We start from the raw sequence: 20783 nt of genomic DNA on the forward strand, positions 1-20783 counted from the left end.
GATGCCAGGAGCTGGGTATATTATCATCACTTATACACATTACTGGTAGTGTACTCGCTGCCAGGAGCTGGGTATATTATCATCACTTATTCACATTATTGGTAGTGTACTCGCTGCCAGGAGCTGGGTATATTATCATCACTTATTCACATTACTGGTAGTGTACTCGCTGCCAGGAGTTGGGTATACTGTATTATCATCACTTATTCACATTACTGGTAGTGTACTCGCTGCCAGGAGCTGGGTATATTATCATCACTTATTCACAATGTAGCTACAAAAAAGGCCAACAAAATTCTGGCATGTATTAAGAGGGGAATGGAAACTAGGGACTCAAGGGTAATTATGCTACTATATAAAGCATTGGTGAGACCTCACCTAGAGTACGGAGTGCAGTTCTGGGCCCCACACTATAAAAAGGACATCATAGAATTAGAAAAAGTCCAAAGGCGAGCAACAAAGCTTATTAGGGGAATGGAGAATTTAAGCTACGGGGAGAGATTAAGCAATTTGGGACTATTTACATTAGAAAAGAGACGTTTAAGGGGGGACATGCTCAACATGTACAAGTATATCAAGGGCCAATATAAGGAACTGTCACACACCCTCTTTTCTACTAGAAAGGAATCTAGGACGCGAGGGCATGAGTATAGATTAGAAGAAAAAAGATTTCATTCAGCTAGTAGAAAGAATTTCTTTACGGTCAGAACAGTCAAACTCTGGAACTCTCTTCCCAGAGAGGTGGTAACGGCTCGCTCATTAAATGCGTTCAAGGCAAAGTTGGACAAACATTTACTGGAGAAAAACATCCATGGGTACAAACAGGGCATAAAGTGGTCAAGCAGAGGTGGGGGAACTCATTTCTCTATGCCACCTAATTACACCCCTCCCCTCCCCCCATTAGGCAGAGACAGGGCCAGTGGTATGGTTTTTGGCATCACCCCTGCAAACTAGAATGCTTTTCTGTGAGAATTACTGTGCAGGGCCAATGTCGAGGTTAAAATGTTCCACCTCACCATTAGAGGTGGTGGAACTCAGTTCCACCCCGTTCCCCCTCACTTTAACCCCTGGGTACAAATAAGAAATATAATTTGTCTGTAAAATACCAGAACCTACCAAATCAGCAATGGATATCTATACCAGGTTGAACTAGATGGACGCAAGTCTTTTTTCAGCCTTACCTACTATGTTACATTACTGGAAGTGTACTCACTGCCAGGAGCTAGGTATATTATCATCCCTTATTCACATTACTGGTAGTGTACTCACTGCCAAGGAGCTGGGTATATTATCATCACTTATTCACATTACTGGAAGTGTACTCGCTGCCAAGAGCTGGGTATATTATCATTACTTATTCATATTACTGCGCCAGCAGATTTCCCTGCACCTTATCAATGGGAACAAAACAATAATAGAACAAGATTGCACCCTACCAAAAATGTTCCCAGCACCTCCCCACATACATTAATTATATATTTGTTTACCAATATGCTCATTGCCAGGGGTTATTTGCTGTACTATGGTTTAATAGCTCATTTCCAGGAGTTACTTGCTCATTGTCAGGGGTTACACGCTCATTGCCAGGGGTTACATGCTCATTGCCAGGGCTTACATGCTCCTTGCCGGAGTTACATGCTCCTTGCCATGGGTTACTTGCTCATTGCCAAGGGTTACATGCTCATTGCCAAGGGTTTCATGCTCTTGCCAGGGGTTACATGCTCTTTGCCAGGAGTAACATGCTCGTTGTGAGGGGATTAGTGCTCACAAAGTGCCAGCGCTCCTGGAATCTGGAACTTCCAGGTAGCACTGTATGCAATGCACTCCGCTGACAGATGCTAGAAATCCAGTACAACCTCTAACATCTGTCTCCTAGAAGGCAGTGGCCATTTTTGGAGGGCTGTATTCAGCAGATTCCATGCAGATGACCAGATCCTGTGCACCCACTGCCCCCCACCCAGCCTGTGCCAGCTACCCCCCACCAACGCTATAGTTACGTTACTACGGGCACATGGAGCGTATTCTGCATCTTGTACGTTGACCAGTCTGAGGATTTCATATTACATACATACACAATAATACATTCCTGGGGTGCATACATATGGGATACAGTGTTAGGGGAGAAGCCGCATATATAAAGGGAATGGGCGCATATAGGAGACGAGAAAACCGTGTTACAGGGGTAATTATCAAAGCTTGGGGAGAGAATTGGGAGATAAAGTATGTTGTAGCCTATGGGCAACACTTGCAAACTTAGCCCAGAGAGGGCTCCCCTAAGAACCCTCTTCGATAAAGGGGGTTATTCAGACCTGATCGCACCTGCGCCTGACAGAAATCCTGAAAACATGACCTGTTAGGTCGGGTAAGTTTGAGGCTGAAAACCCATAACAGAGGTTCCGGATTAAGTGCTATGCTGCTAAATAAAACATGGGGGTATTCAGACCTGATCGCACAGCTGTGATTTCGCAGGACATCACACAAGTATGGTCATTGGGAGTAGTGCTTCCACTCAGAGCACATTGCCGGAATCTCTGCGATTGCTCAGTAATACTTGGTGCCGGTATATTTGCATACTGCTTGGTGATTTGGGGTGCTACTATCACTTACATATCGCATTGTATATCTAATTAATGATAATGAGAACCCAGTGTCCCTCTTTTACATAGCACAGATATTGGGCTAGTTTAATTGTGGCAACTAATCCCCAAATGGAGAGAGAGAGAGAATGTTTATTGTCCCATTGTGTCCCACCGATGTTTGTTACCAACACAAAGGGTGACATTCTATGGAGTGAGATAAATGTGCCTGTTTTTATATCGCACCACATCGCCGCTATTCGCCCTTTTTAAAATAGCATTTTTGGGTAATAAATCGCATATTTAATGGGATGCGATTTGGAGGCTGAAAAGTGCGAAGTGGTGCGATTTGCGGCAAAGTGGTGCGAATTTAAGTCACAAAAAAGTGCAATTTATTACGCCGGTCATGTGCGAGTTTTGGACCAACCGGAGTGCGATTTACAAAACTGTCTCCGCATGACTAAGAACCCCCCAACCTATTAGCCCACCTCTGTCCCCTCCATTATGCATCACACCCCCTATATAAAGGGGCACTGGTGCCATTTCACTCTTTGATAGGAAGTAAGGAGCATGGAGAGGAGCAGTGGCAGTGTGAGCAGAGGAAGAGGTGTTGGTGGCAGAGTGAGGAGTGGCAGAGTGAGGAGTGGCAGAGTGAGGAGTGGCAGAGGGAGCAGTGGCAGAGTTAAAAGTGGCAGAGGGAGCAGTGGCAGCAGCCAGCCAAGTGGGAGAGCCAGCAGTGTGGCAGGCAGCATGGCCACAGCAAGGCCAGCCCCAGACCAGGCCCTGACCGTCCAGCCCCAGCAGGAGGAGGTGGAGGATCCGCTGGCATCCCCATCCTATAGCCAAGACCTTGACCATACCCCACAGCAGCTGCAGGAGGGCCACATGTCAGAGGTGGAGGAAGATGGAGGTGTGGAGGAGGAAGACACTGGCATGGAGGAGGAGGGGTACATGGCTGGAGTAGAAAATGAGGAGGAGGAGGAGGAGAAGGTAGAAGCTGGCCGCACAAAAAGTGGCCGAAAAGTCAGATTTTCCTACGAGGAAAATGCTGCGCTTGTCCGTTCTATCATACCTGTGTTTGACCGGTTACTTGGGAAAACTCACCACAAGACCACTGCACAGCGAAAAAGGGCTATGTGGAAGGACATCACCCAGGCGCCCGGTCAGAAATGTCAAGAAGAGATTCAATGACATAAAAAGGCAGCTGAAAAGTAAAATGGCCATGGAGTTGGAGAAGGCCACCAAGACTGGCGGAGGAAGCCCCACCACTGTCTGCTACACGTCCTATGAGGTCAAGTTGAAGCGAATCATACCCCCTGAGGTCCTGCCTGGCATGCACGTTGCGGATACCGATAGGCCGCAAACGCCATCCAGAGCTGGTAAGTGTGACCACATGCAATCTTAAACATACATGCCAATGTTTTCAAACTGTAATGTTCACTTGAATTGTTATGCTAAGTAAAGTGCTGCTGTGGAACTACATTGCCAAGCAAGGTCATGCACAATAAATTGCCTGCTCCTACTTTCAAATTGCTCATAATGCTGGGCCTTGTAGTTCCACAGCTGCTGATATTGATCAACACTGTAACATTGGGGGAAATTTACCAAAATGGATTCGTAGAAAAAAGGTGTATTCGTAGGGAGAAATACACCTTTTTTTTACGAATTTGTATTTTCGGGATTTACAATCCCAAAAATACAACAATTCGTAGTCCTAAAGATGGAACATTCGTATTTGTATTTACAAATACGAATGTCTACACCATCGATAGGATACGACAGAAATCACCATTCAAAAGAATGGTGGTTTCTGATTTACTAAGCAGCCGTACTGACAATACGGCTGCTTAGTGGTGTGAAACACCCACGCAAATACGACAGGAAAATAGAACACCATTTTCCTGTTCTATTTGCGTTTTAGCCTGCACGGATCAGTCAGATCCGTGCAGGCTACAGTGTAAAAAAATTGAACAATAAATAAATTAAAAAAAAAACGGCGTGGGGTCCCCCCCACAGCCATAACCAGCACCAGGCTGAAGGAGCCGGGGCCGGTAATTAAAAATCAGGGAGCCCGACAAATAGGGGCTCCCCGATTTTTAACAACCAGCCCCAGGCTCCAGGTCCGGGGCTGGTTCCCAAAATACGGGGGACAAAATGACTAGGGGTCCCCCGTATTTCAAGAACCAGCCCCAGGCACAACCAGCCGGCAGGCTAATGCCACAGCCGGGGGGAGACTTTTTATGCAAGTCCCCCCGGCCAAAGCATTAACCCTACCGACCAGTCAGCCTGGCCAGGGGCCCTGGGGGAGTGGGGACCCCCCCAATAAAGGGGTCCCCCCCCTCCAGGACTTACCTGACCAGGCTGAAGCCTGGTGCTGTCCCCGATGCCCCTGGGCGGTGGGCATCGGGCTGATTATGTTGTAAAAAATAGATAAACCATTGTTTTTTACTGTGGCACTACAAGTGCCAGCAAGCCTCCCCAGCAAGCTGGGACTTGGAGAACCACAAGTCCCAGCCTGCTGGGCATTAAAGGGCCCGCTGGCACTTGTAGTTCTACAGTTAAAAAAATAGTGCACAAAACACACTGATACACTTTTAAAATAAAACTTTATTACACACAAAGCCCACACATACTAATACTTACCTATCTTCTCTCCGTAGGTAGCCCTGATGTCCTGTGTCGGCGTCTTCTGGTCCTGTGTCGTCTTCTTCCTCCATGTCGACCGTCGCTGTCGCCGTCCGGATCCGACGAAATCCATTTGGGAAGCTGTGGAAGGAAACCATACTCACCTGTCCCAGCGCGACGTAGTCCAGGTAAGGGTCTTTGCAAAAAAATAAACCGAACACCCCGAAACCAAACCGGACTGACGGAGACGCACGGTGTTTACATCGTGCGGCTCCGCCTCCCGAATGCCGCTATTGGCCGCCTTGCGGCCTAGCGGCCAATCAGGAGCCGCTAGGCCGCAAGGCTGCCAATAGCGGCATTCGGGAGGCGGAGCCGCACGATGTAAACAAACACACGTGCGTCTCCGTCAGTCCGGTCTGGTTTCGGGGTGTTCGGTTTATTTTTTTGCAAAGACCCTTACCTGGACTACGTCGCGCTGGGACAGGTGAGTATGGTTTCCTTCCACAGCTTCCCAAATGGATTTCGTCGGATCCGGACGGCGACAGCGACGGTCGACATGGAGGAAGAAGACGACACAGGACCAGAAGACGCCGACACAGGACATCAGAGCTACCTACGGAGAGAAGATAGGTAAGTATTAGTATGTGTGGGCTTTGTGTGTAATAAAGTTTTATTTTAAAAGTGTATCAGTGTGTTTTGTGCACTATTTTTTTAACTGTAGAACTACAAGTGCCAGTGGGCCCTTTAATGCCCAGCAGGCTGGGACTTGTGGTTCTCCAAGTCCCAGCTTGCTGGGGAGGCTTGCTGGCACTTGTAGTGCCACAGTAAAAAACAATGGTTTATCTATTTTTTACAACATAATCAGCCCGATGCCCACCGCCCAGGGGCATCGGGGACAGCACCAGGCTTCAGCCTGGTCAGGTAAGTCCTGGAGGGGGGGGACCCCTTTATTTGGGGGGTCCCCACTCCCCCAGGGCCCCTGGCCAGGCTGACTGGTCGGTAGGGTTAATGCTTTGGCCGGGGGGACTTGCATAAAAAGTCTCCCCCCGGCTGTGGCATTAGCCTGCCGGCTGGTTGTGCCTGGGGCTGGTTCTTGAAATACGGGGGACCCCTAGTCATTTTGTCCCCCGTATTTTGGGAACCAGCCCCGGACCTGGAGCCTGGGGCTGATTGTTAAAAATCGGGGAGCCCCTATTTGTCGGGCTCCCTGATTTTTAATTACCGGCCCCGGCTCCTTCAGCCTGGTGCTGGTTATGGCTGTGGGGGGGACCCCACGCCGTTTTTTTTTTTTATTTATTTATTTTTCTATTTTTTTTACACACCGCAGCCTGCACGGATCTGACTTGATCCGTGCAGACTGCTAGAAATAATTCGTATTAGCAGCCGTATATACGGCCGCTAATACGAATCATTACACCATCGGAGGGTTACAAAGCAGTCGTATCTGACTGCTTTGTAAATCCCCCTCCGGAACACGACTTTGCATACGACTTAAACAGTCGTATGCAGTCGTAGGGAAACAACCAATACGAAAAACTAGGTTTTTCATATTGGTAAATTTCCCCCATTCTTTCTAGCAGCCTAACATGTATGTGGCCAAAAACACATAGGTGTACTGGTGGTTTAGCTGCCATGCCTACATACCACGGATTATCCAACAGTTGTAATGTGTCCAATAGTTTAATAATACTCTAACAAAATAATCAGGTAAAAAACAGATGTCAAATAATGTGGGGACTAAATAATGTAGTCCTTAACCAAAGGAAGTATTGTCCATTAATGTCATTTCAATGCATGTTTGCCGTAAATGCTTATCCATAGCAAGGTACATAATGGCTGCCCATCTTTCCTTTCACAGATTGTCCATCCCGAAGTGCTCACGCATCCAAGACAAGAAGGCCCGTTGCTGCAGAATCTGTGGAAGCAGGTAAATGAACAAAAAAACAGGCCATTACACATACAGTACACACACCCATGTCACATCAACAATATCTCACAATACATTAAACTCCTGCTGCTACATTGCAACGGAAATTAATGTAATCTGAGCTAGGGATGTGACTTATTAATAATGTCAATGTTACATGCTGTATTGGGGTACATGTGTAAGTACATAAGACCCCTAGGTATGTGCGTCCAGCATCTCAAGCCCTTTCTAAAACAGTACTGAAGAGAGTCTGGCCTATATATGCATCAGTACTTACCTCCTCATCTGTATCCACAGGTGCTATACAACTAGGAACACATCAAACAGATTCTTCGATGATGGTGTTGGACGAAATGGACATCATTCTTGAACCCGTGGAGACCTTTGCGGCAGAGGAGGAAATACAGACCTCATCACAGAGTGATCTTCCCCCAAGTGGGGTGTCTCCGAACCCACCCACAAACACACCCCATACAGCAGCTTCTGCTTCCCAAGTAGCTAACTCCTTGGTCAATTTCAAGGACAAACAAATAGAATTTATGGCCTCCCAAAGCCTGCAAATAGGTAACATCCAGGGGTACATGCGTGACACGTTTCTTCAATTACGAAAAATTGCACGTAGTGTACGGGTAGGTGTAGGTACTCATGTGCGCATTGCTAATAGCATTGACACCCGTTTTGCAGATCTAACTTCTGCTGTAAGGGAACAGAATAGCCATATTGGCAGCCTTGCGCAAAGTATAGCTGCACTAAGCCAATCATGCACAGCGCAGACCAATGCCTTAATAGGTATGCAGGCCCAACTACAGCAGATGGAAGGCAATGTCGTAGGTGCAGCAGCATCAACTCTCAGTAGTGTATCTAGCACCCCAATAAGTGGCTCCCCCACCCCGTCGGAGTATTAGGACCCGTGGTGGCCTGGGTGCAGGTTCAAGAAGTGGTGTAGAGTGGCCTGATATTGGGAGAAGATAGGTCATATTTTTGATACTTTTGTAATTTGCACCTGATATGCAATACCTTGTTACATCCCCCGACAGTTTTAATGTTTTACTGACAAAAATGCAGATTGCTTCTGACATAGTATACTGCAGTAAAAATGCCTAACCGCATACCATTTTGTCAGTGTATTATTTATGAACCAATTGTTGTGTGAATTATGACAAAGTGTAATGGTATATGACAATGGGATTGCTGTAAAGTAGTGTTGGGTAACTCCTGGCCCGTCAAAGGTTGTGGAACTACATATTCCAGCAAGCTCTGACACTCATGGTTTGGACTATAATGGTTATAGTGTGTCAGGGCATGCTGGCACGTGTAGTTCCACAACACCAGTGAGCCATGTTTTACAGCAAACTTAATTCATACATGTATCAAATGTACTTACAAGCTTGATACCAGCAAGGGATAGGTCAGCACCACCAGCATGTGTGTGCGCACCAGATTCCCCCTCTGCGTACCCCTCACTACCCGAGGTGTGGTAGGTTGGGCTTCCTGCAGCAAGCCTGGACGATCATCACTACTTTTGCAGGGTGGTAAAGCAGCGTACCCGATGACCGGTCCAAACACCGGAATCTACTCTTCAAAACACTAAATGTGCGCTCCACCACATTGTGGGTTGCAATATGGGCTTCATTATACCGGTGCTGTGCAGGGCCCTCTGGGGAGCGCAAAGGTGTCATGAGCCAGGAAACACACCCATATACTGAGTCACCTAAAACACAGATAGGAAGTGATTGCCTTATATGGTAAGGTATGTGTTTTTTGCAAACAGGAGACACTGGTAGAAGAACAATATGCTTGTGAAACAGGAAACACACACATTAGAGCAGGTACAAATAAGGACAGACAGGGTAATATGTAAAAAGGTACCTACCTAGTAGCCAGCCCTCTGGCATTTGGTGTTCGGTAAATCGGTTCCAGAGGGCTGAGTGTCTCAGAATATAGGCGTCATGGCAGTTCCCAGGAAAGCCTGCAACAACACTCAGGATTTTGAGGTGAGCATTGGAAACAACCTGCATGTTCAGGGAGTGCCGCCCACGCCTATTGACGTAGAAATGGCTCCGCACGTGCGGTGCCCTAATCCCAATGTGTGTGCAGTCTATAGCTCCCAGCACGTAAGGGGAATGCTGAGAGTCTATAGAAAGCCAACTTGTGGTCCTGCCACTCCAACTCAGAACTGGGGAATCTGATGTATGTCTGCCACAACTTCTTTAAAGCAAGTAACACTTGAGTAAAATGCTTAGAGAAAGTGGCCTGTGATACCCCCAAGGACCATGAGGTCACAGACTGAGTGGAGCCTGTGGCCAAATAGTAGAGGGCACACATTAATTTGTGCAGCCCAGACACTGCATAGTTGCCTCCCCCAAAAGGGTCCAAATCATCTCTCACCTGCTCATATAAGTCCAACAGGTTAATGCGGTTCAGCCTAAACATCCCCACAACCTGTTGATCCGAGAGGGAGTCCAGGTACAGCCGAGCACGATACATACGTGGGGTACGCAGTAGTCGGAGGGCTACCTGGATCTGGCGCGCAGCTTCCTCCCTCCTGCGCAGCTCCTCCAAATGGGCCACATCACAAATTAGCAACTCCAAACCACTCTGCAAAATCTCCACGTCTCAAACCCTCACAGGTGTCCTTAATGATGTTGGGGTTTATGTAGGGGTGTTTCTGAGTGAAAATGAGGGCACCTGTGCGGAAATTAACCATGTGTGCACTTGACCAAAGTGAGTTCTGGGCCAAATCGCCAAACAGAACCTGGTCTGAAATAAGTGTGATTATTATACACCTAAAAAGTGTGATTTGCGAAAACGCATTGCATTAAATAAGCGATTTGTATACTTTTCTGTACGAAAACATCTGGATGTGATATAAATGCGATTTTATCACGCACTTTTGGTCCGCATGCGTTATCGCACATAATATGCGATATCCGTCCCTTAGCGCATCCTATTAAATAGGCGATTTGACGGAAAAATGCGATGTCGCCATTTTGTTTACTAATTAACGCCAAAAAACACAAATCTCATCCCATAGAATGTCACCCAAAGACTTTTCTGAGCAGCTTCTGCATCCAGTAGCTGCCATTGTGTGAGGCCAAGGCCCAGTAACCCTGGGGTAAGGCTAATAATAGCGCTCTTCACCTCCAGCCACTCCGGTTAAGGCGCTCCCCGGGTCCCAGTTTCCCACGGGCTGCAGCATGTGGGGTATATAGCCACAAGCACCAGAAAGAAATGGAGATACAGCCAAGGAAAGCAAAGCCTGGAACACAGCAAAGCAGTGAGGAGTCACAGTAAGACCTGTGCAATTGGAATTGTCTCACAGAAGGAAGACACAGGGGCATGGAGAGGGTGGGTATGCATGCGTGTAACTACCATAGGTGCAAGTGATGCAGCTGCTATAGGGCACAGAGCTGAAAGGGGCCCGTCTTTGCTGTCTAATATATTTTACATACATTTATCACCATCAGTTGCTAAATAAGGGGCCTTACAAACTTTTGGTATAAGGCCTACGAATATCTAGGTACGCCTCTGGGGGTATGTAAATGACTAGTTGGCCAAGGCCAGGCTCCTTGAGGTTTCCGGTAGGGCCAGGTGCTGAGGGGAACAAATGTATAATAATTACGATTATTTTTCTCCAGAGAGATGTGGTGATCTCTCCCTATTTGCCCTTAGTACCCTGGACCAGTAATTGTCTCAACGGTTCTTCGGGAACATGATGGGTGCAGAGTCAGGGGTAGTACCCAGTGATTAGGGCATATATGTAAACTCTACAAACTCCCTATGGGAAGGTTTCATATGGAACCTTTTGTTGGGATGGGGTTGTGTCCCCAGTGTAGCCCAGGTCACAGCAATGTACTGTCTGGAGTCAGGGCGCACTCAATGTGGATTGTGTCATCAAACCTCAGCGCTGCCCGCTTCACTGGAACACTGGATCACTCTATTTGGAATGCAAATACAACTATGATGACATCACAGTGATTTCACCAGGCCTTTGTTTTTGCTCCTTTATTCAATTTTAACTTAACAAAGAACATACTATACTCGCTCAAAACGTTACTGTAATAACTGCGTAACTTTAGTACATTTCCCCCATAAAGGGAGGACTCCAATTACCATTTATGATCATGAGTTTTTGTTGTGATTTTTTTTCATCATGCTTCGGCAATATTTCTGGCGCAGGGTATCCAATTAGGGGGGTATTTAATCCTGGACGATATTTCCGATCCTCGGGAATATCGTCCATTTTTGTGCAGATTAGATGTATTCAATGTTGTTCTTCTTTTTCCTGACTTTCAGAAACAATCCGAAAGTCAGAAAATACATGGATCCGCAAACCCACATCTTCTTCTGTGGAAACAGTTGTTTCTCCAAAGGGTTTTTTAAAGAGCCGAATCTGCAGCAGCGAGTACCAGCCATTTCCGTCTGGGATTAAATAATGACTAGCATCAGAAATATTAGCATACGTTGAATACCTCTTTAACCCCCCATAAAAAGAACAACACGTAGATCCAGTGTGTTTTCACCACTGCAGACACAAAAAGCAGGCGATTATCTGGGATTTTGCTTCTCCTGCCTGAGGCACATGTAACAAAATCCCTGATGTGCTGCCGGTTGTGCAAGTTTTTTGGAACTAACAGTATCATCCCCGGATAAGCAATGATCAATGATATCAGGTAATTGGACCCCCCCCCCCCCCCCCACCCCCCACCCCACCCCCCCCCCCACCCCCCGGGGCCTTTCTGTCAATCATTTCTGGACACTGCTGCTCCTGCATGTTTAGTAAGTGTCGGTGGACTGTAACGAGATAGAAAGTATAACATATCGGAAGCATATCCTGCTGGCTGGTCGTGTATCACCCATCTCCAATGTATGTGCTGGATACGGTGTATATATATATATATATATATATATATATATATATAGGGCCTGCTTCACCAAGTGAATAACAGAAACTTGCTGAAATAAAAAAGCTGTTGTATTTCTGCACTTTTATGTATTGCCTATAAGGCTTTTATATTAAATCATATTGTGTTTTAAAAAAACTGTGTAATTTCTGGTAGCGCACTCTGAACTCTTATTTCCTTTTTCATCTCTAAACCTACCTGGGTCCCGCCTAACAGGGGATCCTCAGAGTTGCTGCAACAAAACCGTAGTGCGCGGTATCGGGCACCTCTTTGTCTTTTATATATATATATATATATATATATATATAATCAATCCAATAGGAAAGGCACTCCAGTCATTATTTTCAAAAAGCAAAACTTTTATCCGCAGTGGACATCTCCAAATGTACATTTTCGGGGTCAGCGCCCCTTCCTCAGGGTATAATCCACAGTAACACGAGCAACAGTAACTGTTGCTCGTGTTACTGTGGATTATACCCTGAGGAAGGGGCGCTGACCCCGAAAATGTACATTTGGAAATGTCCACTGCGGATAAAAGTTTTGCTTTTTGAAAATAATGACTGGAGTGCCTTTCCTATTGGATTGATTGTATGATTATCTAAAGTGCACCTAGTCTGGCTGAACTGTGACCACAGAGTGCCAGCAAACGGAGAGTTGTTATATATATATATATATATATATATATATATATATATATATATATATACACACACACACACACATATATGATCTGCATAGTATGGCTTTGTAAATGTTGCGCACATGTGCTACCGCCATAGCAATCGCCATATTTTTACATTGCGTATGTGCATCTGGGCTCCCAAATATAAAGTGTCCCCTTCAGAGCCCCTGTCCCGGTAACTTACATGAAACAAATATGAAAAAAGATTCCTTATTGCTGCATTTTTGGCACCTGGAGGGTTTTCTCTTGTTAGTGAATCTGTCCTTAAAGCTGGGGAGACACCTATAGAGTTATCTGTCAAATCTGTCTGGTGTTGGGGGAAATGGCAATGAACCATTTGCTTCCAAACGCCGAATAACAAACCACGGGCTTCCGACACATTTATTACATCTGTCTGATTTAATGTACTTATACAGACAGTTGTATTGTCCATTTTCCAGCATTTGGGAGCCAATGGTTAATTGTCACTTGCTCTAATACAGTCCAGATCATTGCGCCTCATTCAGACTTTTGCTGCACTGTTACATCTGCCCCCCCTGCAGTGCAGTATGGTTTTGCCCATTTGCAAAAAATGCAGTCTTGCTAACAGGTGTGAATCAGGCCCATTGTTCCCACCAGACAGGTTGGACAGGTAAAACTCTAGGTGTGTACTCAGCCATCAGTTATTGGACAGCATTCCCCTTCTTGCAACCTAAAATATAGCTTTATTCTTGTTACATTGTCTGTTACTTTTCGCCAATGTTTTAGGATGATAAAAATGGCAATGTCATGATTATGCGCAGCCCCATAGGACATTACAGGGAGGAATGCCTGTGAGATTACTAGGTGTCCTGATATCATGGGTTTAGAGGCGGGGCCAACAGTGTGTGCTCTGTTATGCCACAGCACGTGGCTAACTGAACTCACACCATAACTGTGTGCACTACATAATATATACAGCGCCTCTAACAGGAATGCTATTACCCAGGGGTATAACTAGATATTAGCCCCACAGCATACGCACCCCGTGCAGAGCTCATGTATGTATCACCTGTAGCACATACTGAGCTCCTGGCATGCACCATCGCAGTTCCCTGTGTAGTGCTCATGTATGTATCACCGTTAGCACATACTGAGCTCCTGGCGTGTACCATCACAGTTACATGTGTAGTGCTCATGTATGTATCACCTGTAGCACATACTGAGCTCCTGGCATGTACCAACGTAGTTCCCTGTGTAGTGTTCATGTATGTGCTAGTGACCTGTGTAGTGCTCATGTATGTATCACCTGTAGTACATACTAAGCTCCTGGCATGCACCATCGCAGGTACCTGTGTAGTGCTCATGTATGTATCACCTTTAGCACATACTGAGCTCCTGGCATGTACCATCACAGTTACCTGTGTAGTGCTCATGTATGTGCTAGTTACTTGTGTTTGTATCACCTGTAGCACATACTAAGCTCCTGGCATGCACCATCGCAGTTACCCGTGTAGTGCTCATGTATGTATCACCTGTAGAACATACTGAGCTCCTGGCATGCACCATCGCAGTTCCCTGTGTAGTGCTCATGTATGTATCACTGTTAGCACATACTGAGCTCCTGGCGTGTACCATCACAGTTACCTGTGTAGTGCTCATGTATGTATCACCTGTAGCACATACTGAGCTCCTGGCATGTACCACCGTAGTTCCCTGTGTAGTGCTCATGTATGTGCTAGTTACCTGTGTAGTGCTCATGTATGTATCACCTGTAGTACATACTAAGCTCCTCGCATGCACCATCGCAGGTACCTGTGTAGTGCTCATGTATGTATCACCTTTAGCACATACTGAGCTCCTGGCATGTACCATCACAGTTACCTGTGCAGTGCTCATGTATGTGCTAGTTACTTGTGTTTGTATCACCTGTAGCACATACTAAGCTCCTGGCATGCACCATCGCAGTTACCTGTGTAGTGCTCATGTATGTATCACCTTTAGAACATACTGAGCTTCTGGCATGTACCATCGCAGTTACCTGTGTAGTGCTCATGTATGTATCACCTATAGCACATACTAAGCTCCTGGCATGCACCATCGCAGTTACCTGTGTAGTGCTCATGTATGTATCACCTGTAGCACATACTGAGCTCCTGGAATGCACCATCGCAGTTCCCGCTGTAGTGCTCATGTATGTATCACCTGCGGCATTGTGATATAATAGGTGTAGTGGGTCAGGTTGCAGCGTCTGCTATAACTGGAGTTACTGGTGAGTAATGTATACCACCAGCCTGATACTGGGCTCTTATGTTACATTGCTGGTGTAGTAATTCCCCATTTGGACGCCTCTCATACTGAGCTCCTGGCATGCACCATCGCAGTTCCCTGTGTAGTGCTCATGTATGTATCACCTTTAGCACATACTTAGCTCCTGGCGTCTACCATCACAGTTACCTGTGTAGTGCTCATGTATGTATCACCTGTAGCACATACTGAGCTCCTGGCATGTACCACCGTAGTTCCCTGTGTAGTGCTCATGTATGTGCTAGTTACCTGTGTAGTGCTCATGTATGTATCACCTGTAGTACATACTAAGCTCCTGGCATGTACCATCGCAGTTACCTGTGTAGTGCTCATGTATGTATCACCTGTAGCACATACTAAGCTCCTGGCATGCACCATCGCAGTTACCTGTGTAGTGCTCATGTATGTATCACCTTTAGAACATACTGAGCTCCTGGCATGTACCATCGCAGTTACCTGTGTAGTGCTCATGTATGTATCACCTGTAGTACATACTAGGCTCCTGTCATGCACCATCGCAGTTACCTGTGTAGTGCTCATGTATGTATCACCTTTAGAACATACTGAGCTCCTGGCATGTACCATCGCAGTTACCTGTGTAGTGCTCATGTATGTATCACCTGTAGCACATACTAAGCTCCTGGCATGCACCATCGCAGTTACCTGTGTAGTGCTCATGTATGTATCACCTGTGTAGCACATACTGAGCTCCTGGCATGCACCATCGCAGTTACCTGTGTAGTGCTCATGTATGTATCACCTGTAGCACATACTGAGCTCCTGGAATGTACCATCGCAGTTACCGGTGTAGTGCTCATGTATGTATCACCTGCGGCATTGTGATATAATAGGTGTAGTGGGTCAGGTTGCAGCGTCTGCTATAACTGGAGTTACTGGTGAGTAATGTATACCACCAGCCTGATACTGGGCTCTTATCATTGCTGGTGTAGTAATTCCCCATTTGGACGCCTCTCATACCAGTTTCCTGCGGGGATGATGCAGTTTCACAGAGTGTTGTCCTTTGTGTCTGCTAAATGCTTCATGTGACCGCTAACTTGTGACTGGCTATACTGGTCATTATCCTATCTGTGCGGATGCTTCGTGCCGGTGTGAGAGAGGACAGAGCTGTGGGATACATCATACTGCGCAGATCATATCGCTCTTACCGTGCAGATCATATAGCGCAGATCATATTGCCCATACCACGCAGATCATATCGCTCATACCGTGCAGAGCATATCGCCCATACCACGCAGATCATATCGCTCATACCGCGCAGATCATATCGCCCATACCATGTAGATCATGTATGGCAGATCATACAGCACAGATCATATCGCTTAACCCGCGCAGATCATATCGCCCATACTGCGCAGATCATATCGCCCATACTGCGCAGATCATATCACCCATACTACATAGATCATATTGCCCATACGTGTACATCATATTGCCCATACGTGTAGATCATGTAGCGCAGACCATACAGCGCAGATCATATCGCTCATACCACACAGATCATATTGCCCATACGGCGCAGATGATATCGCCCATACCACGCAGATCATATCACCCATACTACGTAGATCATATTGCCCATACGAGTAGATCATGTAGCGCAGACCATACAGCGCACATCATATCGCTCATACCACACAGATCATATTGCCCATACCGCGCAGATCATATCACCCATACCACGCAGATCATATCGCCCATACTGCGCAGATCATATCGCCCATACTGCGCAGATCATATCACCCATACTACATAGATCATATTGCCCATACGTGTAGATCATGTAGCGCAGACCATACAGCGCAGATCATATCGCTCATACCACACAGATCATATTGCCCATACCGCGCAGATCATATCACCCATACCACGCAGATCATATCGCCCATACTGCGTAGATAACATCGCCCATATTGGCGACCATCGAATGATGGGGGAGGTTCTCACAGATGGAATATCCACTCACGGTCCGTTCGGTCGGCGTCTTACCGCATTCGGACGGTGTGAGCGATCTGTACGGAAGGTGGGGCTAAGAACACTCAGTTCAAGTCCGCAAATACGCATCCATCCGAACCAACCAGAAAAAGGCCCATAGCGCAGATCATATCGCTCATGCCGCTCAGATCATATCACTCATAACGCGCAGATCATATCGCCCATACTGTGCAGATCATATCGCCCATACTGCGTAGATCATATCGCCCATACTGCGTAGATCATATCGCCCATAACGTGTAGACTGTAGATCATGTAGCGCAGATCATATCACTCATACCATGTAGATCATATAGTGCAGATCATATCGCTCATACCGCTCAGATCATATCGCTCATAATGCGCAGATCCTATTGCCCATACTGTGCAGATCATATCGCCCATACTGCGTAGATCATATCGGCCATACTGCGTAGATCATATCGCCCATAACGTGTAGACTGTAGATCGTGTAGCGCAGATCATATCACTCATACCAGGTAGATCATATAGCGCAGATCATATCGCTCATACCGTGTAGATCTGGGGTAGCCAACCCTAGTCCTCGAGAGCTACCAACAGTGCATGTTTTGCAGGTCTCCTCACAGAATCACAAGTGAGCTAATTTGCTCCATCTGTGTATCTTTTAAAAATGTGTCAGTGATTAATGAGTGCACCTGTGCAGCAGCTAGGTTGTCTTGAAAATGTGAACTGTTGGTAGCTCTCGAGGGCTAGGGTTGGCTACCACTGGTGTAGATCATATAGTGCAGATCATATCGCTCATACCGCTCAGATCATATCGCTCATAACGCGCAGATCATATTGCCGATACTGTGCAGATCATATAGCGCAGATCATATCTCCCATTCCGCGCAGATCAGATCATATTGCTCATACAGTGCAGATCATACAGTGCAGATCATATTGCTCAACATAGGTGTGCGCACATTGAGTGTTAGGGGTGCACAGGCACCCCCAAATGCTGTGCCCACCCTTATGAACAACTCCCTGCTGCTAGCAATACCAGCAATACCTTTTACCAGTCTTTTGCTTTTTAGACCTCTATTCCATTAAAATTAGTGTGTTTTGCGTTGTTAATTGTACTAGATCGTTGTCATATCACTACATACCTGCATAATCCATATATTTTTGTTACTTTATATGCATGTACTGTTATACAGAGTAATAAGAATATTAAAACTGAAATAGGCTGAAGATTATTATCTGGCTGAGAGACATTTTATATTTTAGCGAGTACCAATAGATGCTAGTAAACATGCATGATTGGCACACCCAATGGCCAATGCTAGACACGCCCCAATAGGTGGTGCTAGACACACCCCTTTGATGGTGCACCCCCTAATAAAATGTGCTGCGCAGTGCGCACACCTATGTTGCTCAAACCGCACAGATCATATCACCCATACCGTGCAGATCACATTGCTCATACAGTGCAGATCATACAGCGCAGATCATATCGCCCATACCGCGCAGATCATATTGCTCATGCAGTGCAGATCATACAGTGTAGATCATATCGCTCAAACCACGCAGATCATATCGCTCATACAGCACAAATCATATCGCTCAAGCCGCGCAGATCATATCGCTCATACCGTGGAGATGATATCACTCATACTGCGCAGATCATCGATAGATACAGATCATATCGCTCATACTACGCAGATCATATATAGAGCAGATCGTATCACTCATACTGCACAGATCATATCGCTCAAAACGCGCAGATCATATAGCATAGACCATATCGCTCATGCCACGCAGATCATATCACTCATACCACGCAGATCATATATAGAACAGATCATATCATATCGCTCATACCGCACAGATCATATTCCTCAAACGTGCACATCATATAGCGTAGACCGTATCGCTCATGCCACGCAGATCATATAGCGCAGATCATATCACTCATACCACGCAGATCATATATAGAACAGATCATATATCGCTCATACCGCACAGATCATATCGCTCATACCGCGCAGATCATATAGCTCATACCGCACAGATCATATAGCGCAGATCATATTGCACGTACTGCACAGATCATATAGCGCAGATCATATCGCTCATACCGCGCAGATCATATAGCGCAGGTCATTCATCTGTGCGCAGCACTATAGTGGTTCTCAGCCTCAACCATCAAGTCACCAAACAATCACACTGACAGAAGCCCCTAGGGCAGACATGCCAGCTACTGACAGGAGCCTCCAGGGCAGCCACGCCAGCCACTGACAAGAGCCCCCAGGGCAGACATGCCAGCTACTGACAGGAGCCCCCAGGGCAGACATGCCAGCCACTGACAGGAGCCCCCAGGCAGACACGTCAGCTACTGACAGGAGCCCCCAGGGCAGACACGCCATTCACTGAAAGGAGTCCCCGGGGCAGACACGCCAGCCACTGACAGGAGCCCCCAGGGCAGACATGCCAGCTAGTGACAGGAGCCCCATGGCAGACACGCCAGCTCATACCTCCCAACATGACCCTCTCCAGGACACAATGCTCTGCTCCTGGTCCTGGACTTTCTTCTTAATGCATGATTACCTTCATCTGTATGGAACAGGTTAATTGATAAGAAAGGCGCTTCAACACAGGTGATGGCAATCATACGTTAAGAGGGAAGTGCAGGAGCAGAGCAATCTTAGGTGCCGATTTATGTTTTTGCTGGTGGGTGCTCAAGCCAAAAAATATAGGGGAGTGGCTTCATGGGAAAGGGGCGTGGCCACAACATAGTAGTAGTAGTACGTTTATTTACTAATACTGATTTATATTACACAGCACAGTTGTCTCCAATATTCAAATTATGGCAACAGTGCCAAATACATAAATGCCCACACAGTGCAGGTACAAAAATCCCCCCCACAGTGCCAAATACATAAATGCCCCCACAGTGCCAAATCATACCTCCCAACTTCTGCAGTTGGGAGGCCGAAAAGGGGGCGCAGCCTCATGAAAAGGGGGCGTGGCCTCACAGGATGACGTGCCCTCCGGCCGCGCCCCCGTTTTCAGCCGCTCATCGGCGCTGAATAGACTTCTTGGCAGGCTGGGGGGACTCCCAACTGTCCCCCCCCCCCCCCCCCACCGCGGGACAATGGTGGCCCCGGGCGGGACGCGGGACAGTTGGAATATCGGGACGTTCCCGTGGTAAGCGGGACAGTTGGAAGGTATGCCAAATACATAAATGCCCCCACAGTGCCAAATACATAAATGCATAGGCGTGCGCAGCACATTTTATTAGGGGGTGCACCGTCAAAAAAGGTGTGAGTAGCTCCACCTATTGGGCATGTCTAACACCGCCAATCAGGCATGTCTTCCTTCATCTATTGGCACTCGCTACAATATAAAAAGTCTCTCAGCCGCATCATAATCTCCTGCTTATTTCAGTTTTCATCTTCTAATTACTCTGTGTAACAGTACATGCAAATAAAGTCATACACATATAGGCATGATGCAGGTATGTAGTAGTATGACAATGGTCTAGTACAATTACCAATGCAAACACACATTATTGATTGATGGGTGCTACTTTAAATGGAATACAGTTCTAAAATGTTAAAGTCTTTGGTTAAAGGTATTGCTGAATTGGGGAGGTGTTCATAAGGGTGGGCACAGCATTAGGGGGTGCCTGTGCACCCTGAATGCTCAATGTGCGCACACCTATGCATAAATGCCCCAACAGTACCTGTGCCAGCAACAAGGGAGGGGGTGTGCAGTGGGACACGGGCGGATCGGCTGCTGCTGAGTGCTCATCAATTTCCATGGGTGCTCGGGCCCTCAAGCACCCA

This window comes from Crinia signifera, chromosome 11, assembly GCF_055691185.1.
Source record: "Crinia signifera chromosome 11, ASM5569118v1, whole genome shotgun sequence".
Lineage (NCBI taxonomy): Eukaryota > Metazoa > Chordata > Amphibia > Anura > Myobatrachidae > Crinia > Crinia signifera.